The sequence below is a fragment of the Callithrix jacchus genome, chromosome 8 (assembly GCF_049354715.1).
Source record: "Callithrix jacchus isolate 240 chromosome 8, calJac240_pri, whole genome shotgun sequence".
NCBI lineage: Eukaryota > Metazoa > Chordata > Mammalia > Primates > Cebidae > Callithrix > Callithrix jacchus.
Window position 1 is genome coordinate 23,625,951 of NC_133509.1, and position 15,235 is coordinate 23,641,185.

Here is a 15,235-nt window from a genome sequence, read left to right on the forward strand (position 1 = left end):
GCTAATAGCCATATTCCAAATGTGCATAAAACTGTCAAGTTAATAGGTAGAATACTGAAAATTCTTAGACAAAATAGAAGAAAAAGAAGAGAAAGAAAAATGACTCTGCTCTAGGAGGAACACAGAACTGGGAACTAATGACTATTTTAGTACCTATAATGTAGCAGGCATTCCCTAGTTTTGGAATTGACAGTACCCTCTGAGAAGTTTGATAGAGGTATGCATGAAAGAGGGAGCCTAATGCAGATTTGGTGTGGGTTAAGGAGGGATGTATTGAAGGCCCCAAGAGGAAGGATGTCAAGAAATATTTCTAAGAGAAGAACTTGAGGCTTACCTAGCCACACAAGGCGAAAGAGCATTAGGGCAAAAGAATGAACCAAAGTACGGAAGTATGAGACGTTAAACACTGGGGATCTATAGATATTCAGTAGAAATGATTGGTGAATGAGGAAATGGAAAGTAGTATGGTGAAGGATGAGATTGGAAAGGATTGTTAGGTATCAGATGTTATGGGCTTTATATTACCAGGCTATCAAGTCAGAACTTTGCCCTGATGGTGGCAGGGAGTCCCTGAAGGAAGCTGATTTATTAGCTGTTTCTATTAACCATTCTTGCTGCACTAAAGTTAGAGAGAGAGAGAGAGAGAGAGAGAGAGAGAGAGAGAGAGAGAGAGAGAGACCGAAGGAGTGTGAGAGAGAGAGAGAGAATGACACGAATGGAGTCTAGCTTGAAACTTTTCTGTGAATTTTAATTTTACAGGATTTTATATTTGGTATATTGTATCTAAAGGCAGAGAAAATATGAAGGTTATCTAAAAACCCATTCGAATTTTTAAAACACTTAACTCTGGTTTTATTCCAAATTTTGGCAAAGCATCTAATTTCTTTTAGTCCCACTTCCAGGTCAAATAACAATTAGGTGCTTAGATTCTTGTTTTTGCCCTATTCCTTTTTCTCAAAGTGGCTTTTGGGGATATTATGGTGTGCTTTGTGGGTAGGGGTAGAGGTGGGAGTACCTAGAGAAGGCAAGCAGGCAAGCTAATTGCCATCAAAGCAGCAATAATGGCTAAACGAGTACTTCTGAAATTGCTCCTTCTAGGGTGTTTTTGGAGAAATCTTGGGAGAGTAGAGTGTTGTAATTCAGAAAGATGATTTCCTGGTGGCACTCTCTAACCTGGATGGATAAAAATGACTCTGTGCCTTACAAGTGAATCCTTTCCGTTTATTCAATGAACGGAATTTGTAATAGAAAAGACAAAGTGTGTTGGTAATGTCAAATTTAGCTCTTCTTTACTATGCTTAGAGTCATTGCGTTATTCTTTTTAAGAAAAAAAAAATTTTTTTTAAGAGACAGGATCTTACTATGTTGCCCAAGCTGAAGTGCAGTGGCTATTCACAGGCGCCGTCATAGTCACTGTAGCCATTAACTCCTGGCCTTGAGCAGTGCTCTCGCCTCAGTCTCCTGCGTAGCTTGAACTACAAGTGCATATAATTGCATCTGGCCATTGCCTTATTCTTTATGGATCAATTATGTCATGCTAAGTTGGTTTTCTAGCTTCCATTGTCTCTCACCTGAAGTCTTAGATTATCTTGTCATGTTATTAATCTTTTAAGATTAATAATGTTTTAACGTGATTTTAGCATGCTACTCCCATACTCCCTTATTTAAAAATCCATAATAGCATTTTGCTGTTTGGGTTCCACAGAACCTCTGGGATATTTCCTGTGAAGAGGGAGAGCAGGGTTTAGAAAGTGCTGGGAACCAAGGCTGACCTAATAAGGGAAATCATATTATTAGCTCATATTGTCTAAATAAAACTTCTTTTACCTGGCAATTATACTTCACTCTGAAATTACCTTCAGAATAAGTCCCTCCTAAAAGACTGTATATTAAATGTAGATAGTTTTGGGTTGGTGAAAGTAGCATACAAGGGTTTCCAGCAACACACTTATCTATCTGCCATATGGGAGAGTGGGGGAAGCTTGTCAAGCAAATAGTTGTTGCATAATAACTGATTTTTGCCCAGGCATGGTGGCTTACTTCTATAGTCCCTGCAATTTGGGAGGCTAAGGTGGATGGATTACTTGAGCCCAGGAGTTCAAGACCAGCCTGGGCAACATATGAAACCCCATCTCTACAAAAAAGTACAAAAATTAACCAGGCATAGTGGTGCATGCCTGTGCTCCCAGCTGCTCGGGAGGCTGAGGTGAGAGGATCACTTGAGCCTGGGAGATCAAGGCTGCAGTGAGCTGTGATCATGCCACTGCATTCCAGCCTGGGTGGCAGAGTAAGAACCTGTTTCAGAAACTTAAAAAACTGATTTTCTCATATCTTTTTGACAGTGGACCATGTGCATAATAAGCAGAAACAGGAATAAAAAGGGATATTGCCTTTAAAGGTCAGTTATGTCCGGCCTCCTAACACTACACTGATCAGTACCTCCAGAGTCCTCAGGGAGTTGCTGTTTTTGCTGAAGTGGTGATTCTAATTGTCTGGCAGATTTTCAGGTACACCAGTGGCATGACCTAACCATCAGCCTGTATTATTACATAACCAACCTGTATTGCCAGGGCAGGTCATGCTATTGACCAATTCTGACTCCCAGGGCAATGTTGATTTGCTTTTGGTAGAAGAAAAGGAATGAAAATATTCTTGAAAATCAGTACATCAAAGAATGTAACAAAGACCAAGGGAGCTAAAACAAACAAACAAACAAAAACCCCAAAAAACCAAAAAACAAACAAACAAAAAGAAAACATGACAAAGCTAAGTTTATTTGCCAGGTAAGGAAGTATAGTAAGGAATTTACATTTGCCAGATAAGGAAATATTGTAAGGAAATTTACTGAGTAATTGTTGAGGAAGAAAAATCTCATTTTTAGTACTAGGAAAGAGCAGGGGTTGGGGTAGGTTTTGGGTAGTTATCCTAATTAAGGATTGAAAACCAGTCTGGATAGGATGGCATGAGTTCATAGATGAGTTAAAATAAGTCCCATTCTAGTGAAACAGCATTTAGTTTTGGTATCTTGTGGGCAAGTCCTGCTGTAAATGGAAAAGTTTCCCGTTACAAGAGTTTTTGGTCCCTTTTCTAAAGCTTATTCCATCTCTTATGAAGGTCTTGGACCTACCTAACCAGTCCTCTTAAGGGCCCCTATTGGTGCAGTCTAATGTTGCATGGGCCCTTGGGTTGGCAGTGAACAGTTCTTACTCTAGATATACACTCCTAGAATATTTATAGCAAGCCCCTGAATCTGTACATACTGGGTGTGGGGAACCCTGGCCTAGTATGTCGAGTTAGAAAATGGCTTCCCTCTGTGTATACCATTCTTCCCGGAATGTACAGAATTATAAGTATGAGGGTGTTTGATAAGTGTTATATTTGTTACATTGTATACAATTTGGGATTTGTGTATATTTCTAGATTGTTTCTTTAGATTTAAAGACTTAAAGTCTTATTTTATTCTTCAGTGAGCTTTTCAAAAATGCTTCACGTTCTCTTATGACTTTTTAGTTTAATAGAGAACACTAATTCAGGGACCACTCAGAAAGACTGCTAGATAATTTTGCTCCTTATGGGAAGGTCTTGCTGTGGACATCCCCAGATTTTTGAGTTTCTATTTGAAATGCATGGCACTCAACTACATTTATTTCATTGGAGAAAATGTATAACCTCAGATTTTAAGCACTATTTGTAGGTTGTCTTTTACTTCTTTCTTGTTACCTAAGTGAGCACATTTATTACCAATATAACTTGAAATCCCACTGGAGAGGATTGCAGTGCTTTTAGGCAATCTCATTTCAGCAGATATGGCTCTTTAAAAACAAACCAGTTAAAGACAGTCTCAGCTGAGCCACAGTTGTTTCTTGCAAACCAAGGAAAGATGGGAGTGATGAGCAAAATCCTCAGACTTACACACTCCATCTCAACAAACATGTTTGTGCTTGGCTAAGGACATGCTGATTACCTCTTTTCTATAAATGATAGATGAGTGAATCCAACACAATTCTTGGTGGCAGAGATTGAGGGTCTTTTTGCAGTTTGATTCAGATTTCATCTTTAGGATTATTTAATAACATTTCCAATGATCATGATTTATTTGCTTTCCAATTGAGTTTTTGACATGTCTGTTTTCTGAGGCCAAAGAGAATTAACAATGTGATTTTTAAAAGGATTCATTTCAGCATATAAATAGGCAATTATATTGACCTTCCAAAAACCACCAAGACACAAAATGTTATTACAAAGTTTTAGCATTTAGTAGAGTTAAAATGTGTTCGAATGTCAGCAAAGATGTTATTTTCCATTGCCTTTAAAATGTAACAAATAAACTCTAATTAAATATAATTTGTAATATGTAAATAATACTGTGAAATAGCAAGATTCCTGGCAGCTAGACTATTGAATTTCGTACTCTGTAAGAAGCAAGAATTTTTGAGGATCATTTCATTTAGCCTTTCCTTATGACTTCTACTGTCCATATATGTCAAAGAGAGGGAGATGATCTTTCAGTAGTTTGCTAAAGAAATGAGATGCTTCATAAAACTGTTACATGGTTGGCCTTTTCACAAGTGAAATAATTACGAAATGTTTGCTTGCTCTATTTTTATGGGACATATACAAATAATATTGCTATACAAAGTCAGTACAGTCCTTAGAAACTTATAGTTTTAGGAAATATGATAGTCAGGCATAGTTTTCTTCTTAAACTCATTTGTAAAATAATAACATATTTAAATGATAGTCTAGTTGTTTGGTATGAAGGGGAGAGATCACTGTTGGTCTTGACTTGCCCAGTCTCATAGGCATTGTTGCACTAGAAGAAAATATACCACATGTGGTTTTTACATGTCCAAGCTTAGTAAGTTTTATTAGATAAAGTAAAGGAGTTGGGCAATATGATGATTTTTGAATCAGCAAATGATACAGTAGATAAGATTCCGGAAGTTATTCCAGACACCAACCAGGTAAGAGTTGTAAATACAGTTATGCACTGAGTGACAAAGTTTTGATCAAAGAGGACCACATTAGAGTTTAATATTGTAGGCCGGACGCAGTGGCTCACACCTGTGATTTCAGCACTTTGGGAGGCCGAGGTATGCAGATCACCTGAGGTCAGGAGATTGAGACCAGGCTGGCCAACATGGTGAAACCCCATCTCTGCTAAAAATACAAAAATTAGCCAGTTATGGTGCTGTGCGCCTGTAGTCCCAGCTACTCGGGAGGCTGAGACAGGAGAATGTCTTGGACCTGTGAGGCAGAGGTTGTAGTGAGCTGAGATGGTGCCATTGTACTCCAGCCTGGGCAACAGGGTGAGACTCCATCCAAAAAAAAAAGAACATATACCTTAGCTGTGTTTTATTTGTAACTGAGTAATTGTCTCACTCTGTTGCCCAGGCTGGAATGCAGTGGCTGGATCACTGCTCACTGCAGACTTCGCCTTTCTGGCTTAAGCAGTCCTCCCACCTCAGCCTCCTGAGTAGCTGCAACCACAGGCAGGTGCTACCATGCCCAGCTAAGTTTTAAGACATTTTTATAGAGATGGGTTCTCCTTATGTTGCCCAGGTTGGCCTCAAACTGGGCTCAAGTGATCCTCTCACCTTCATCTTTCAAAGTGTTGGGATTACAGGCATGAGCCACTGCCCCCAGCATCTTATCTGTGTATAGATACACCAATACCATTGTTATTGCCTACAGTATTTAGTACAGTAACGTGCTGTATAGGTTGGTAGCTTAGGAGCCATAGGCTACATCATGCAGCCTTTGGGTGTAGTAGGCTATATGATCTAGGTTTGTGAATATAGTCTATGATGTTTGCACAATTGTTAAATCACCTAATGATGAATTTCTCAGAATATATTCCTGTTAAGAGATGTGTAACTGTAATACAGCTTTTGTTTAAGGCATGGTTTCTTTCAAATAAAAAAGTAGAAAATATGTAAAAATTTATTAAAAATTTATTTTCAAATGGAACCATCTTTGTGAAGGATGCCTGTGTTTTTAAAATGACAATTATATTTGCATTATAAAATATCCTTATTGTTTCAGAATTTATGTATATCATAAATCACTCTTTAAATTTTTCATTATGCTTATTAAATAATAAATAATATTCAATTTAGAAAACCAGAAAAGTGGCCGGGCGCGGTGGCTCAAGCCTGTAATCCCAGCACTTTGGGAGGCCGAGGCGGGTGGATCACAAGGTCAAGAGATCGAGACCATCCTGGTCAACATGGTGAAACCCCGACTCTACTAAAAAATATACAAAAAATTAGCTGGGCATGGTGGTGCGTGCCTGCAATCCCAGCTACTCAGGAGGCCGAGGCAGGAGAATTGCCTGAACCCAGGAGGCGGAGGTTGCTGTGAGCCAAGATCGCGCCATTGCACTCCAGCCTGGGTAACAAGTGCGAAACTCCGTCTCGGGGGGGTGGGGAGTAAAAAAAAGAAAACCAGAAAAGTATGTCTTCAAAATACGCTATGGGATATAGAGGGATTGAAAACGTTTCCAGAAAGAGGCTGTTTAGGACAAGAGAGGCTGTTATTTTGGATGTCAGACTTTCTCTTAGGAGAGAGGTGATATTTCTTTGGCCGCAATATGAGGAGGAGAGTTCTGCCCGGGTAGGTATATTCTGAAGGACTGTTTTAGTAAAGAACCTCAAGAGCAGGTACTCTTCCGCCCCCCCCCCCATCAACTTCCTGGGAAATATAGAGCAGGTATTAATTAATTAATTATTATTTTTTTACTTTTTTGAGATGGAGTTTCGCTCTTCTCAGGCTGGAGGGCAATGGCACAGTCTCAGCTCACTGCAACCTCTGCCTCCTGGGGCCAAGCGAATCTCCTGTCTCAGCCTCCCAAGTAGCTGGGATGACAGGCACCTGCCACCACGCCCAGTTAATTTTTGTATTTTTAGTAGAGATGGGGTTTCGCCATGTTTACCAGGCTGGTCCCAAACTCCTGACCTCAGGCAATCTGCTCGTCTTGGGCTCCCAAAGTGCTGGGATTATAGGTAGAGCAGGTAGTATTTATGTGAGAAGGAACTTGGAGAAAGGTCAACTCTTCTCATAAATTTCCTTGTTTTCCCCATTTTCACTTTTTACTCTTCATTTAGCCAAGTCATTAACTCATTTTTAAAATATTTGTTCTGTGCCTTTGTTAAGTATGTGGTAATTTTTTATTCATGCTCATTTATTTAGGAGAGCTTCAAGTTGTCTGACTTTTGTCAGTGAACTGTCCATTTTCTTTTTTGTTATATGTGTTCATGAAAGTTGGAGAAGGTTTTTTTTTAATACATTCTGTTAAACTCATTTATTTTTATTATTACATTTGTTTTTAACTTATATTGGACATGATTGAATCCTTTTACTTCTGTATCTAAGTGTTTAATCATTTTTTGATCATTTGGATCAAAGTGAGTTTAGTGGAAATAGAATTTTGTGATAGCTCTTAAGCCAACTGACCACATTCTTGATTTCCCAAATCAGGGTCAGAAGTATAATTACTAAATTATATTGTTTTCCTTAGATATTCAGATAGTCACAGTCATTGGGATAGTAGACAGAAGCATTAACTTAGACATCTACAGCAGCTAGGACACCATGGAACTTCAGTGCTACACTGGCTTACTTTAACTACATTGAGGCCATCTGGTCAGTTAGTGGGGTGTAGTGGCCAGCCCAGAGGCTGTTAGGTTATCAACTATAGGTTTGAATCTTTGCCACTTACTAGCTGACTGTGGCAAAGTTATTTTTAATATTAATTCATCATCAGTAAGTTAGGGATGATAGTATCTGCCAAGTTAGATGGTTGTGAAAATTAACAATTTAGGTAAAGCACTTTGCATTCTGCCTGAGATAGTATATAGGTGTTCAATAAATGGTAGATACTGTAATTATTACTTACATTTTCTTTGTATGTATTTTCTGCTAAAATTCATGTTAGAGCTAATAACCAAGATAATTTACATGATTGTTTTAAGATTAATGAAACTTTAAAAGCTTTTCTTAAAGTTAAAATACACCATGGTCTTTAATTTTTCTCCTCTTTTCTAAATTTTTACTTTAATATAAATACTAAAAAATCAGAATGGTTTTCCTTAATTTGTCCTTAGTAAACACATTATGCTTATTTGAGATTTTGTCACCTTGTAGAATTTTTCATTAGTATATAACACAGCAGGGTTTTGTTTTTTTGGTTTAAAGATTGATCTTAATGAGATAGTGTTGAAATTAGATAAGCTTCTCTTGCTACGATTTATTCCTTCCATCTTTATTTTTAACTTTTTTTTTTTTTTTTGAGACAAAGTCTAGCTCTGTCGCCAGGCTGGAGTGCAGTGGCACCATCTCAGCTCACTGCAACTTCTGCCTCCTGGGTTCAAGTGATTCTCCTGCCTCAGACTCCTGAGTAGCTGGTACTACAAGCATGCGCCACCATGCCCAGCTAATTTTTGTATTTTTAGTGGAGATGGGGTTTCACCATGTTGGCCAGGATGGTCTTGATCTCTTTATTTTTAATGTTTTAATTTCTGAAACTCCTACAGGTTGAATGAAAGACAATTTTTCTATCAGAAAGGAAATAGCCTAAAAAGATTGTTCTATCACCATTTATAAATTCAAAATTCTTATTATTGAAGCTACATATTTGTCCCTCTTTGAGCTACATACTTGCTCCCATATGGATTTTATAAAGACTCTGTCACCACCATAGCAATATTCTGAGTAACTCGACTTTAATGTGACACACACACACACACATATATATATATGTTTTTTTTTTTTTTTTTTTTAATTGCATTTTAGGTTTTGGGGTACATGTGAAGAACATGCAAGATAGTTGCATAGGTACACACGTGGCAGTGTGATTTGCTGCCTTCCTCCCCTTCACCTATATCTGGCATTTCTCCCCATGCTATCTCTCTTCAGCTCCCCACCCCCCACTGTCCCTCCCCTATTCTCCCCAACAGACCCCAGTGTGTAGTGCTCCCCTCCCTGTGTCCATGTGTTCTCATTGTTCAATACCCACCTATGAGTGAGAACATGTGGTATTTCATTTTCTGTTCTTGTGTCAGTTTGCTGAGAATGATGGTCTCCAGGTTCATCCATGTCCCTGCAAAGACATGAACTCATCGTTTTTGATGGCTGCATAATATTCCATGGTATATATGTGCCACATTTTCCCTGTCCAGTTTATCATTGATGGGCATTTGGGTTGGTTCCAGGTCTTTGGTATTGTAAACAGTGCTGCAGTGAACATTCGTGTGCATATGTGTGACATATTTTATTGATGACTTTTAAAATTATTATTATACATTATTGAACATTTAATTATTAAGTTATAAAGATAACTTAGAAACTTTGATTTTACATTCTAGGTACATTTCTGTAATTAGAAAATTCTCTCATGGTATTCTATTTATAATTAATATACCAAGTAAAACTAATTAGAAGTATCTGAATCCCCTAGCAAAATCTGTAATTAGACATGCCATTTGTAATTAACAGACTCTTCTCATTCTTGCCTTTTCCTATCCATTTGAATTAATCACTGTGTTCTTCCTTTAGTGATATTTGTGTTCCTATCTAAGACACTGATTAGAGTTTAGTGATCACTGTGGTATGTTATGGAGACTTATTTTATAGAAACTTTGCTTTTAAACTTTATTTAAAAACATTTGAATTATATTCTCTATAAAGTATTATATGGAAGATTTTTTTTTTTTTTGCACATGGTCAAGATAAGCATTTATTTTATCAAGTCCTGAAGGCAAACGCAGAGACTAGACAGACTTGATCATTTTTTTCTCTCTAGTGCTTTAGCATCTGGATTTTTCTTGCCAGTTTGATCACTGATCATTATCTGCATAGTTCTGACAGCATGCGCATTGACCCTTGGTGATTGATAGACCTGGTATGTCTTCATTCATTATCTTGCCAAAAAATTAAAACCTGATAAGCTAGGCAGTGTCCTGTGCTTTGGCTATGAAGAGGTAGGAGTGATATTTAAAGCATTTACCAGTAAGTACAAAATAGGCACCAACCAGTTAACATGGCTGTAGCACTGGATCAGGGTCTTGAAGAACCACTTACTTCATCCTTTATGCTGTGTCAGGCTTTGTTGCTTTACCTGCTGGGTTGTAGTGGTGGTGGGTAGATTGGGCCATCAGCAGGCACCTTAGGACTGGTGGAGTTTGAGGCATTGACACTTCACCAGACTGCCTTACAGAAGTATTTTAGTACTTAAGTACAACGCTTTAGGCTCTGTTGGTGTGTACCAGCTCAATAATAGCTTCGCCAAGAGGTGTTCAGTCATTGCCCATAGAGAGCTTACTGTTCTCTAACTGTAAGAGACACAGTTATAGTTTGAGAGGTACTTGATGTAAGTATATAAAACATGCATAAGGGAAGATTGCATACATCTTTTTTTGAAAAACCGGGGAGGACTTCTATGAGTAGAAATTTGCCAGATAGGTTTAAGGAGGAGATTCTAAACAAGCAGAGGGGAAAAATAAAAATTTCGAACGGATAGGGGCATAAGAGAGCATCATGGATTCAGAGATCAGTAATTAGGAGCAAGAGAAGATGAAGCTTTTCTCTGACACTTGCTTTTTAAATTGGATAAATACATATTAAAATCACATTTATGTTTTTGAAATTGCTCCATTTTTGATAGATGTGTCAGTTCATTCTTGCACTGCTATAAAGAAATACCTGGGACTGGGAAATTTATAAAGAAAAGAGGTTTAATTGGCCATGGTTCCTCAAGTTGTATAGGAAGCATAATGCTGGCCATCTGCTAGACTTCTGGGGAGGCCTCAGGAAACTTAGAATCATGGCAGAAGGCCAAGGGGGAAGCAGGCATAAAGAGAGAGGAAGAAAGTGCTACACACTTGTAAACAACCAGATCTTGTGAGAACTCTATCATGAGAACAGCACTAGGGGTTAGTGCTAAATCATTAGAAACTGCCCTCATGATGCAATCACCTCCCACCAGGCCCCATTTCCAACATTGGGGATAATAATTTGACATGAGATTTGGGTGGGGACTTGGATCCAAACCATATTAGTAGAGAACTGCTAGCCTGTCTGATACTTAGGTTCTTCAACTATATCTAAACTATTTTAGATACAGGGAAAGGGAGAATAGGAATTTTTTATAGTTCAGGGCTATACTAAACATTCATAGAGCAAGAGTGCAATTAAACCCTCATTTCTGATTCACTGAGAGCCTTCTAATGAGCAAACACAGATTCAGACAGATTGAGGACAGTAGTTTTTTTTAATGACATAAAACTGTTGCCCATTAGGCTTTTTGGCTGACATCATGAAACTAATTTTGCTTAATGGCTATGGAGGCCTACAAATTCCAATGTGCAGAAAATGCAGTAAATTACTGGCCTGTCAGATTCCTATTGCCTGTCATCTTGTATCTGAATGGCAGCTTTTGTATCCACATTGTTAGGAGCAAGTATGTGGACCCCGTTAAGGTTATATTTGTACATGCTTGAATAATTCAATTCAGAGCCAACTAAATATAGCAAAATCAACAACAGTAGAGCAATGTATCTTCTTCTACTTGTGTAATTAGGGAACACATCTATGGATATCTCTTCTCATAATCAGAGAACTCTTGAAATAGGTCAAGCTTTCATAGTAGTGTAAGTTCTACTTTTATTGCCAGAGTTGATACCTAATACCTTTGAAATATAGTGAAGTCATGGAGAGCAGAGAAAACATTTTCTCTATGACTGTTCAACTCAATGAATGATTTCAAAGTACCCACTCTGTGCTAGGAATTATATGAAGTATAAAGATGAATAAGTGGCAGTTTTCTTTTCTGTTTTGTTTTATTTTTATTTATTTATTTTTTGAGGACAGAGTCTCACTGTCTCCCAGGCTGGAGTGCAATAGCACGATCTTGGATCACTGCAATCTCTACCTTGTTCAAGTGATTCTCCGGTCTCAGCCTCCCGAGAAGCTGGGATTACAGGCGTGTGTCACTACACCTGGCTAATTTTTGTAGTTTTAGTAGAGACAGTGTTTCACCTTGTTGGCCGGGCTGGTCTTGAACTCCAGACCTCAAGTGATCCACCTGCTTCAGCTTCCTAAATTGCCAGGACCGTGCTTGACTTCTGTTAATCATTTATATGGTTTCCTCCCTCAAGCTGTATTTAGAAAAAAACGTCACGGTAGTGGTGGTGGTATGTGTGTAGTGTTTTCAACAAAGGCTACAGTAAAGATCTGAGTTACATATGAATAGATTATTTGCTTCAAAGATGGTTTTGAAGTAATTGTTTAAGTTTTTTGATGGCTTCACTTTTACAACACTTTCAATTAATGATCCTTATCTTTTCTCTACTTTCTATTATACTGCATACCTAAAGAAAGAATATTTTCAGTGAAATGTATATCGTGTTCCAATATTATTAATTCAACAGGTATTTAGATAGCATCTACTAGGCTCAAGGTTTGGAGTGAACCAGAATGTGAAAGGTTGCAATCCATAGAGTAAAATTACTTAGTAAAAAGGAAACTAAAATAATGAAGTTTTTACTTTCAGTCCTTTTGGTTTGATTAATGGCATGAAAATAACAGAATTCAGCCTTAAAGCCACATAATTTATATTTGATTTTGCTGCCAGACTGGAGTACAATGGCATGATCTTGGCTCACTTCAACCTCTGCCTCCCTGGTTCAAGCCATTCCCCTACCTCAGCCTCCTGAGTAGCTGGGACTATAGGTGCATGCCATGATGCCCGGCTAATATTTTGTATTTTAGTAGAGACAGGGTTTTACCATGTTGGCCAGGATGGTCTGTATCTCCTGATTTTGTGATACACCTGCCTCGGCCTCCCAAATTACTGGGATTACAGGCATCAGCCACCACACCCAGCCCGATGAGTTGAAATTTTATGTTCACAAAACTTACCTGAAAATGTATGCTGAAAACTGTCTACTTTGAATATTGATTACCTGATTAGCATATTAAATCTACGGTTTTGGGTAACATTCAAAATTATAGGTAAGAAATTAAGGGCATTCTCTGTGTCATCTCTTGGTTAGAGGCAAATCTAGGAAAACAAAAAGATGAAAATTGCTACTATAACAAGTTATCCCTTTTGTAACAGAAGTAAAATTTTCAGTGCCCCAAAGGAAATAGCACTCAAATATGAATTTTCTCAGCAAGGCAATTTTACTTTCTGTAGAAAGGGTGCTTCTCAGAAGCCCAATTGTCATGAGAGCACATTGAATAAAGAAAAGCAGAAGCTTTTATCCCTGGTGCATTGGGTCCTTATTGCTGTGTCCTGTCTCCATTGGCTGGAACTGGACCGCACAATCTAGACTGATCTCAATTGTCTAAAAACTTAAAACTTTCCTAAATAGATAAATGCGTGTTGGAGAACAAAAAAAGGAAGGGGGTATTTTACGGGAAACTAGGAGAATAATATTTCCAAATAAGGAAGAGGCATAGGCTGTAAGCTGAGAAATGCCTGGGTGTGTTTAGACATGTCTGAGCAGCTATAGGCAAAAACAAATAACTTGATTAAAGTACAAGAACATATAATGCACTTATTCTTTTACTATGTTTAACAGCTACATAGGGTTTAACAAAGAGTTAACAGCAAAAAGCAAGGAAGCTTGAAGGAAGCTAGTTTTTAAAAGAGACTATAATTTCTAACGAATATTATTTATTCTTTAACAAAAATGGAAACTTTGAAGAGGAACTCTTTACTTTTCATGTAACTTTGCTCATTTCCACTGCCTGGAATATCCCTTTTTCTTTTGTCTACTCTTTTTCATATCTTACTCAAAGACTTTCCAAAAGTGTTACCTAAACATTTTCCCCACAGGTGACATTTTACTCCTTGGAATTTTATAATATTTTATTTATTACAACTTTTAAGATTTTAAAAACTTTTTTGTATGTACCTGAGCTATGTTTCCTTTTGGTTATAAGCTTCCTGAAGGTATCATGGATGTCAAATTGGGCCATGAAGGATGGAAAGAATTTGGATGGGAAGAAAAAGGAGGTCATGTCCATAGGAGAGAAACCACATAGACCAAGGTCCATGGGACAAAACAGGTGCTTTTTCAGGAATGCTAGTAGATTGATTTACTTAGTTTAAAGAATATGTAAGTAGAGTAGAGGGAAATGAAGCTGGGAGAATAGGAAGTGATCTTTGATGCTGAGTTAGTCAAATGTGAAGGTTATCAGCACCTCACTTTTAGCTGATTAGTTGTGTGTAGCAAAGGCTCAGTGGAGAGTTGGAGGAGAGTGCATTTACTCTACTGTACATCTTTTTTTAAAATTCCCAGATTGCTTCACCAAAGGAAAAGGGAGCCAATGTTGTGAGATATAACGTGCTTTTGACCCAGGATACAGTAAACCTGGAAGACAGAAACCTATGGGCCATAGTCAGCACCTTTGCAATATCCTGGGAAGGAAAGATGGTCTTAGTGCCTCTTTCCAGTTCTACTGTACTGTGATGCCATGGCACACTACAGATCTCTGGATAAGAGACACTACTAAGACCTGTTTTATTGATTTATAAATTATTTATTCAGAAGTCAGCAGACCTCTCTAAAGATCCCCTTTAAACTTTTAAACTTTGTGGCAACATACTGCCTCTGTTGCATATTCTTCTTTGTTTATGGCCCTTTAAATATGTAAAAACCATTCTTAGCTCATAGATCAGACAAAAACAGGCCCTGGGCTGGATTTGGCTCTCAGGCTTCAGTTTGACCACTGATTTACTTGATTAGGGTACTTGTTACTGCACTTACGATTTCTAGAATTTAGAAAACCAAGACCAACTTGGTGATGGTGTTTTCCCATCTGTCTGTATTTTCATTGACTACTCACAAAAGTTGTATTTTTTAAGGGTTGAAAAGCTAATACTTTCTAAGAACTCTCCATTTGCATTCCTGCATTCTTAGCAATTTTGTGTTTCAGATTTTGTGCTACCTTTCTAAGTGCTGTGAAAATTCCCTGGTGTCTGAGACTATTTGTCTTTACTATCTGTACTCTGATTCACATACAAATATTTTCTGTGTTGTATTCTTTTTTTTTTTTGAGGTGGAGTTTCCCTCTTGTTACCCTGGCTGGAGTGCAGTGGCGCCGCGATCTCGGCTCACCGCAACCTCCGCCTCCTGGGTTCAGGCAATTCTCCTGCCTTAGCTTCCTGAGTAGCTGGGATTAGAGGCACGCACCACCACACCCAGCTAATTTTTTGTATTTTTAGTAG

The 15,235-nt window shown here is 38.0% G+C and overlaps 1 protein-coding gene across 38 annotated transcripts in view; it reads left to right on the forward strand.

Annotated features, from left to right (window-relative positions):
* Positions 1–15,235, forward strand: part of PEAK1 (pseudopodium enriched atypical kinase 1) — a 308,653-nt gene that overhangs the window by 37,731 nt on the left and 255,687 nt on the right. For 5 of the 38 annotated variants that reach the window (XM_078333891.1, XM_078333889.1, XM_078333896.1 and 2 more), the window contains one exon: positions 1–14,073. This exon is cut by the window's left edge. The exons of the other annotated variants lie outside the window; for them this stretch is intronic. The gene's annotated coding sequence lies outside the window, so the exon portion shown is untranslated. The remainder of the gene's footprint in view (positions 14,074–15,235) is intronic. 38 annotated transcript variants of the gene reach the window in all.